The sequence below is a fragment of the Macrobrachium nipponense genome, chromosome 25 (assembly GCF_015104395.2).
Source record: "Macrobrachium nipponense isolate FS-2020 chromosome 25, ASM1510439v2, whole genome shotgun sequence".
NCBI classification, from domain to species: Eukaryota; Metazoa; Arthropoda; class Malacostraca; order Decapoda; family Palaemonidae; genus Macrobrachium; species Macrobrachium nipponense.
Window position 1 is genome coordinate 3,611,369 of NC_087214.1, and position 8,255 is coordinate 3,619,623.

General features: G+C 34.2%; 1 long non-coding RNA gene across 2 annotated transcripts; it reads left to right on the top strand.

Annotated features, from left to right (window-relative positions):
* The first annotated feature begins 2,951 nt into the window (after positions 1 to 2,951).
* Positions 2,952 to 7,998, top strand: LOC135199125 (uncharacterized). Of its 2 annotated transcripts, none has more exons than XR_010310906.1 (3): positions 2,952 to 3,119; positions 6,459 to 6,499; positions 6,598 to 7,998. It is a non-coding gene; the product is annotated as an uncharacterized LOC135199125 (long non-coding RNA). The 2 variants fall into 2 exon arrangements; XR_010310907.1 differs by having other exon boundaries at positions 2,954 to 3,048.
* The last annotated feature ends 257 nt before the right edge of the window (positions 7,999 to 8,255 follow it).

Here is an 8,255-nt window from a genome sequence, read left to right on the forward strand (position 1 = left end):
ATGAATTATATTTATATCTCTACCGATAGGCGTATGCTTGCGCGCTCTCTCTCTCTATCGTCATAATATTTCATTCTTTACTGTATTGTTCCTCGCGATTTCCACAAGTACTGACCAAATTTTAAAACACTTTCTCTCATTGTTTAAGACCCGTCTTCAATTACGCATGAATGTTACGCCAGTTTCGTGTCAAACATTACTTATAAATAAGGTTTCACAGTAGGTTTTAAAAAAGGATGATCGATATTCTACCCTGAACTGACGTTACCAAACCAACATTAACGAATAATATACAGCCTGTTTCTACATTAAAGTATAAATTATTAAACGACCTCTACAGAATCTCTATGGTGTAAAGTTAATGGAAATCTAGAAAGCAAAAAACGCTACGATTTTGAAGCTCCGCCCCCTTTCTAGAGTTGCCAGGTGTGGCATTATTGAACACTACACTATGTCCGAAGATTTAAAAAACTGTATCTTAACATTCCTTGCCGAGTGTACATTCAAACATATTGAAAAGTACAGCATAATCAATTCTGCCACCTCTCACGTGCGTTGGTGCACCATTCCCCAAGACTGACATTTTCCAATGAGATAAGTATATTATTTAACACAAAACCATTTCTGTTTTGGCTACCACTGCTTCCCAAATCATGATGGCGAGCATTAAGATCACCCACTATTAAACAGTACTCATTGAAAATAATCTTAGGTAAATTCTCAAGATCCAGTTTATCAGCATGCACATACACATTGATCATATAAAATACAATATCCTTTAAATATAATTCCACACACAAACACTCAATGCCGTTAATTTCTGTCGCTTGAGATAAAACAGCTGGTATATCATTTTTCACAAAGGTAGTTAGACCCCTTATATTTTTCTCAATATCTGCCGGAAGTTCAAATGATTGATAACCTGTTAATTGGAAACCAGCCCCATTAACACCAGTTTCTTGCAAAGTTATTACATCGAAATCATGAGAAAGAACCCAAGCATGAACATCAGCTCCTCTTTTTTGAAGACTATTTACATTCCACGAAAGTGTTTTAAGACAAGACCCCTCCATTTTGGTCAATTTCCTTCCTCATGTTTCTAGTAAAAGTAACCACATTCATTTTAAGATCTTCATCTGGCCGCTGCATGTACTCTAGTATTGTATCTAATAAGGAAGCAATACTAACAACTAAGTTGTCACATCCTTTCCTTTCATTTGACAAATCTGTCCTTAATTCATGATTTCTGTCATAAATGGAGCTACCCTGAAACACATTATCGGTAGACATTAATTCGGCATTTTCACATTCTCTGGCAAACATTAGATCATCACAAGTAGCTCTATCTACAGTTTGAACCTTCTTTTGAATACTGACATTAGAACCAGTACCTACATCATTCACTTCAGAAACATTCTCCTCCATTCCAATAGAAACGACTCTATACCATTACACACTTTTGATAGCTGATCAAGCATGCTCAAGATTACCTTTTTAAGTTCTTCTATTTCTAAACGAAGTGTTTGAATAACACTGTCATGTTTATCACAAGCTAAACTACGACTAGAGGTCTCCCCCTTTTGAAGTTGCCTTTCTTCTTCTCTTCGTTCCCATACGTTTGTAACATAAGAACCTCGTAAAAAAATTGACTGTGTCTGTAACGTGCAGTAGGTCTAGTTCCTCCCACGTAGCAATTCAAATTTGGAAGGAGGAGCAGTTGCCAGACTCCCAGGTTTTGAGGATGATTATCTGAAGGTTAGGATACCTAAAATAGATGTAGCTCTGCCCCTTTCCACGGGGTTTATGATGTGCATTAATTGATTGATTGCCAGTTATCTGGCGTAACAACTACCAGGGTCAATGACACCGCATAAGTGATCTTGAGGGTGAATGTATCGATAACCGCACTTAAAGCGGCAGGAAAAAATTTAAAACATATTGAAGTATATCTTATATAATATACAATTGTTATGGAACACATATAGATTGATCTTCTCCATACGTGTGTATTGTACACTGTCAGTCATTGCCGATTGGTAACTTAGATTATGTAAAAAAAATATATATTGTCACAAATTAGTCTATATTCACATATGTCCGGCAACATTCTATGGTTTATTGTAAAGAAAATAAGTCATTATATCTTTAATGTTCTTTAAAACAGACATTTTCGGATTTTACCAATGAATTTCTAAAAAAAAAAAATTTCAATTTGATACTCCATCATTAAAAGTAGTATTTTTGTATATCTTTATTAGAAAAATATTACACTTCATCTACATAATAAGTAGGATATTACTAAAATATTAAAAGTTCCACGCTGGACGAGTGGTTTTCGAGCTGGGCTGCCAATCCGGTGGTCCCAGGTTCGATTCCCGTCTCGGTCAACGCGGAATCAGAGAAATTTATTTCTGGTGATAGAAGTTCATTTCTCGATATAGTGTGGTTCGGATCCCACAATAAGCTGTAGGTCCCGTTGCTAGGTAACCAATAGGTTCCTAGCCACGTAAAAATATCTAATCCTTCGGGCCAGCCCTAGGAGAGCTGTTAATCAGCTCAGTGGTCTGGTAAAACTAAGATATACTTAACTTTTTAACTAAAATATTAAAAAATTACATACCTACAATTTTTATTGCTTACGTACAGAAAAAAATTAGAATAAAAACTAATATCCTTTTTACTAAAAGTAGTATTTGCTGATTTCAGTGTTACAATAATACAAAGGGACGACAATTAGTGTTACATCGAATGTTACGTTTAGTCTGTCGTGTTACATTCACATTGTCGAGAACTGCAGTTGTAACAAGTGAATAAATAAGTAAGTTTAAAGTTCGTAACAAGCATCTGTCGGTGGTTATTCTTAATGGCTCGTTAAGTGTTCATCAGACATCGGGTTCTTGAGGCGACTTCGAAGTTAGGCTGAGTGGTCGGGGTCATTGCCCTGTGAGCTTCCAAGGATATCTAGCCTCCTGGGGAGGTCCCATGCTGAGTGACCGTGGGAATACTGGATTAACTGTGTGGTCCTGACTCCTGTAGTGTCCCCTTGAGGTATTTGCTTTACCTTTTGAAGGTCCCGGTACCAGTTTCGACTGTGACCGTTTATAGTGTATTTTGTTCCAGTAAGTGTTTTTATATTTATACTGTATTTTTGGTAATGGTAATATTTTTTTAAATTAAAAGTGAATGCTATATTCGGTGTAGTTACTTTAATACTAATTCTGTTCATGATACAAACATGGTGTTTAGGATATCGGTAATGAGTTAGGTTTTGTAAATGTCGGTCTTTGCCAAAGTAATTCAGGCTTTGCTAATTTATTTATTTATTTATTTTTAGCTGATAGGTAAGATGGGAGAAAGAAGAGAGAGGGCAGTTAGTTAGCTAACCATGGTAGGGAATAATGTAGAGAGTTAAGTATTAATAAGAATAATGTAGTGTGGTTTATTAACAATTTTATTTGGGTAAGGGCACAATTTTCCTTACTATGGCCTTAATATTACAATAACGACCTTACATTATATTAACATGGTGAGTTGTACAGATTACGTATTTGAAATTTTTTTTCTTAATAGTATAATTCTATTAGGCTAAAATTCATATTTTCTAATTTTAACCTTAATGTTAACTTATGGTATGATTTTATATTATATCTACTTAGTAAATTCTACATATTAATTTTCCACAAGACCTTTCTTAATAGTATAATGGTTGAGGTTCATTGCGATGAATATAATTAAGAAGAAACTCTTCTCCACCTTCTGTGGTCTTTGTTTTTGGGTCAAGGTTTCTCTCTTCTGCTTCGGATTCTTCTGTCGATTCACTACTGCACTGAACTACTCCATATAATGGTTGCCAGTATATATAATCTGATTAATTGCTTCTACTTTGTTTTTGTTGTGTATTTGATCTTTATCCAGACAATCATATTCTTGATTGTTTCTCATTACATACCTTGACATGATTTTTTTGTAATGCGCTTATATTGGAGGTCGATGCTAAACACTTGGGTATTGGTGGATATTCCATTATTTTAAATTTTTGTAGAAATGGATTTTTATATTTGTACATATTCCTAAAACTTTTTAGCTTTGTATTCTGTGTTTTTGCTATTCTCAGTTTTTCTGCACATATCTTCATATTCCTCTTTCTCCGAATTGCGTTCCTGTAGTAGCTATTCTTGCGCTTTTAGTCAAATACAGTAGTTGTTGGTCTAATATTATTTGTGCAGGTTTGTATGCAGATACTAATACCAGTTAGAATTTAGATTTATTTGTCTTTATCTAATACTTCTTTTCAAATTTAATTATTCTTTCAATTTGGCCCATTGTTTTTTGTGCTACTTGTCTAAGTTGGGTCAATTCTTCGTGTACTTTTTCCTGGGTGTATATTTGAGTTATATAGTCTGCAAAGATCAGTACAGTACTCTGGTAGCGGGGTCAGGTCTGATGTGTATATAATATGGATAATGTTCGACTTAGTAAGAGATCCTTGTGGGACTCCTCTTAGAAACGGGAATGGAGTCCCTATGTAGTTTTGTGACTATCGCGATTTTCGGGTTTTTTGTTCGATCTTTGATGAAGTTGCATAGTATTTTCTCAAATGCTAGAAGGTTGAGATGTAATATTTTGTATTGAAGTCCTTGTATCCATACTTTGTCAAATGCCTTGGCTATATATCTCTACATGATAGGTTGCGTAAGTACTTTCTTCTTTGTGATGATAGTGCAATTCTCTCCTATATTGTTGCTATTGCAATCTGGGCTCCTCTTCCTTTTCTAAATCCATATTTGTTTATATTGTGCAGTTGATTACCTTCTAGGAACAACCTTAATCTGTTGTTAATTATTTTTCTAAGTATTTTACCAAATATTTTTAGTAATGATATTGGTCTATAATTCTCGACCAGATAAGTATCTTTTCCTGTTTGGGCATTTAAATCATTATTGCATTCTTTAATATAATTTGAAAATTTTCCATTATCTTAATTTTTCAATGCAATGTCTGGTAAATTTTGAATTATGGCCTTGTTAATTCCACTTCCTCCTGGTGCCTAGTTTAAGATTTTAAATTATTAATTTATATTCTAGTAACTCTTATTCTCCTTGTTAGTGGGCAGTCTTCATCGAGTTTTGCTAATATCAGATGCATGGTGCGGATTTGTTTTGTGTCGATGATGTTCAATGAATTCTTAAACTATTGTCTCGTGTTGATTGCCGAAATTTTGGTTATCCTCTGCGTCATCTGGAATATTTCCTGCCAGTAGGCCTTGTGCAGTACTTCTTTCTCTTGGTCATCATACATTTTCTCAATCCTATGCTTTAGGTATGGTGATGTATTAATTTGCTTCCCATCCGTCTTGAAACTGAGTTATTGGGTTATTGTACTGTATTTGCGTATTTTTTATTAGGTCTTCCGAATTTTGATGATACAATCTTAAGAGTTTTCTTGTACTAACTGCTCTTGTAGTGATACACATCTTTTCAATGTGTTGTTCCAACCTGTTATAAGTACTGTATTTTGGATGTTGTAGCGCCATTGTATTAATTTTAACTTGCCACTACTAATAGGGTGTGGAAGTGTTGTGTATTTATTTACTTATTAGTATATGATTTATTATAGCTAACTCTATATTTTTGTACCATTATTAAAGTTCTTTGTCTACTATTTCTTTTATTTATATTTCATTTGAATTTACTGTTCGTCTACTCATTTTCCCTTCTATTTCATTTTTGAAGCTTTCCCAACTTGCTCTTTTTATATTTGGTATTTCTGAAGATGGAATCTTATATTGGATTAGTTGACAATGTGATTACCATTGGTATATGATCAAAGGAGGTTGCTGGTCCTTTCGTAATGGCAATACTGAGGTGAATTTCGTTATTTCCTAATATTATGTTTGACTTTGCTTTTCTGTTATTTGCTACGAAAGTATCAAAATCAGGTCCTGAGTGAATAAATCTTTTATTTGTCAATCTATTTCTTGACCTGTGTAATTAGATGCATTTATCCAAATAGTTTGTGTCTGGCTTTTAGATCCGCAATGAGATAGGTTGGTTCTCTCCTGCTCATTAACTTCATGACTTCAGGAAGTGGGAAATAATGTCTCCTTGGAGGCTGTTAACCTGTCACGATCACTATCGGTCCTTTGTTAGTTTGAATCTGGACTGCTAAAATGTAGTCTCGGAAATCTATTTTGTCTAATATTATTCTTAATTGCTATTGCTATTCCTGCAAAGACTTCACCAGCGGAGTCTTGCATATTTATATATTACACCCAAACATTTCCATAGTTTAGTTTCCTATAGTCTTCATTGATTAATATTATGCCAGGGTCTTCTTCTATATATATTTTTTAATTTAAATTTCTGTTTTCCAGGATTTCACGTTGAATTATTTTAATTCTCGCTAATTGAGTCCATTTAAATTACAATGTTGTAATAATTATTTTTATCATTTTTCAGTTGCAAAATGGGAGACCTGGAGAAATCTGAGAAGCTTAGTGGTGAGGCTTGTTATTTTTTTTTTTATTTAATTCAGGTTTTGCAAATTTAACTATAGTGAAATTCAACAAATAATCTAAATGAAATGTTCAATTTACAGGTGACCACTGTTGGGACTGTCGAACACTTAAGCTTCGAGCTGCTGGGTAAGAGCAAGGTACCCTGGGTAAGAGTTGTCAGAGATGGGTGTGTGGGCACGAGGTCACACTGCTCTCACAGTGGATCACGATTTTGGGGCATGTGCCATGACTGTGTGAACAGTATCATCTGCATACCCTCACTGGAGATATATTATGCCCAATCATACACTCTTAAATTGTTAAAGATTTTACTTGTGTAGCACTTGCTAAGAAAGGTCATTTTATTTTGTTTAGTAGGTTTTTTAGTTGGCTAAAGAAGCTGCATAATTCAATGCAATTGCGAAATTCTTTCATTGAACTTAAAATACTGATTCTCAGTGAATCTATATATTTCATAACTTGATATACAAAAAATAGGTTGGGACAAATTCAACAATTATTACTGTATAGACTTCATCAATCAAACTGTAGATCTAGATATATGAAATAAAATAAAATCCTAGGCTCAAATAGCTGAAAACTCAAAAAAGTATATACATATATATAGTCACAGGTTAAAATCCCAGACAACTTAAAAATAATCCTATGCTCACAATCACATAGTTTAAAATCGTAGACTTTCATCCCTTAAAACCCTAAACACACATTTCTTTCAAGTTTTTTACGTTCTGAATTATATGTTTCATTTTTACTAATAAATTGATGAAACTGCTTTCCAGAATTTGTTATTGCATCATCGGTAGAAGCTTCTAATTCTGATTTTAGACTTATTTCTCCTTCGAAGAGTTTTTTTTTCTCTCTCTCTAAAGTCTTAAAAAAGATTAGCTTTCCATGATGGTGTCGGGCTTTTTCAGTTTGATTTAAAGACCTTTTTCTTCCTTCGAATGAGTCATTCCGCTGCAAGTCTGTTGCATAATCATTAGCCTCATATTTCTTGAAACTAACTTTTTTTCTTCCTTTCTTTAAAGTCTATTAAATAATCACTATCCTTAACTTGCTCCTAGGCTTTATTAGAAATAAAATTTTATTTTTCTTCCAACGGTTAGCATCGTCGACAATAAAATAGCCTAGAGCTTCAAAGCAATAAAATGTTGACAAACAACTGTTGACTGAAGCAGACGCCTCCTGACCCCTTGGAGTTCCTCCCTCCGGCGGTCTCTAGAGTCACTGCTCCCTCCAGACTTGGTCTCCTTCAGGGCAGCAGGGCGGAGTAATCTGGGAGTAGACGAGAGCCGGGAGTCTGCTGTAGTCTGGAGTAATTGGGGAGTAGGTTGGATAGGTAGGCGCTGGGAGGATGGCGTCTTGACTCGGCTTTTTGGACAAATTCTCTGGCGTTGGAGGTTTCCTCCTTTTGGCGTCTTCTTTCTGGTGTAATGTAGCTCCTGTAAAATATAAAGAAAATACTCTTATTAAAAAATTTCTGTAACCCTTATTTATGGAAATCTATGAGATTACTTAAATATCAAGGAAATGTAAAATTAACTATGGAAATTTAAACTAAAAAATTAAATAAAATTAGGTAAGCACTGATATTTATTTGCTTCGTACCTACCAAATTTAACAGAAAAAAAGTCCAGACGCTATAGATTATCGATTACATAATGGCTAAGGTATTTTGCCGTGCATATGTACAGAAGTATGCTTAGGTGAAGGAATATTCATTATACTTAAGAAAAAA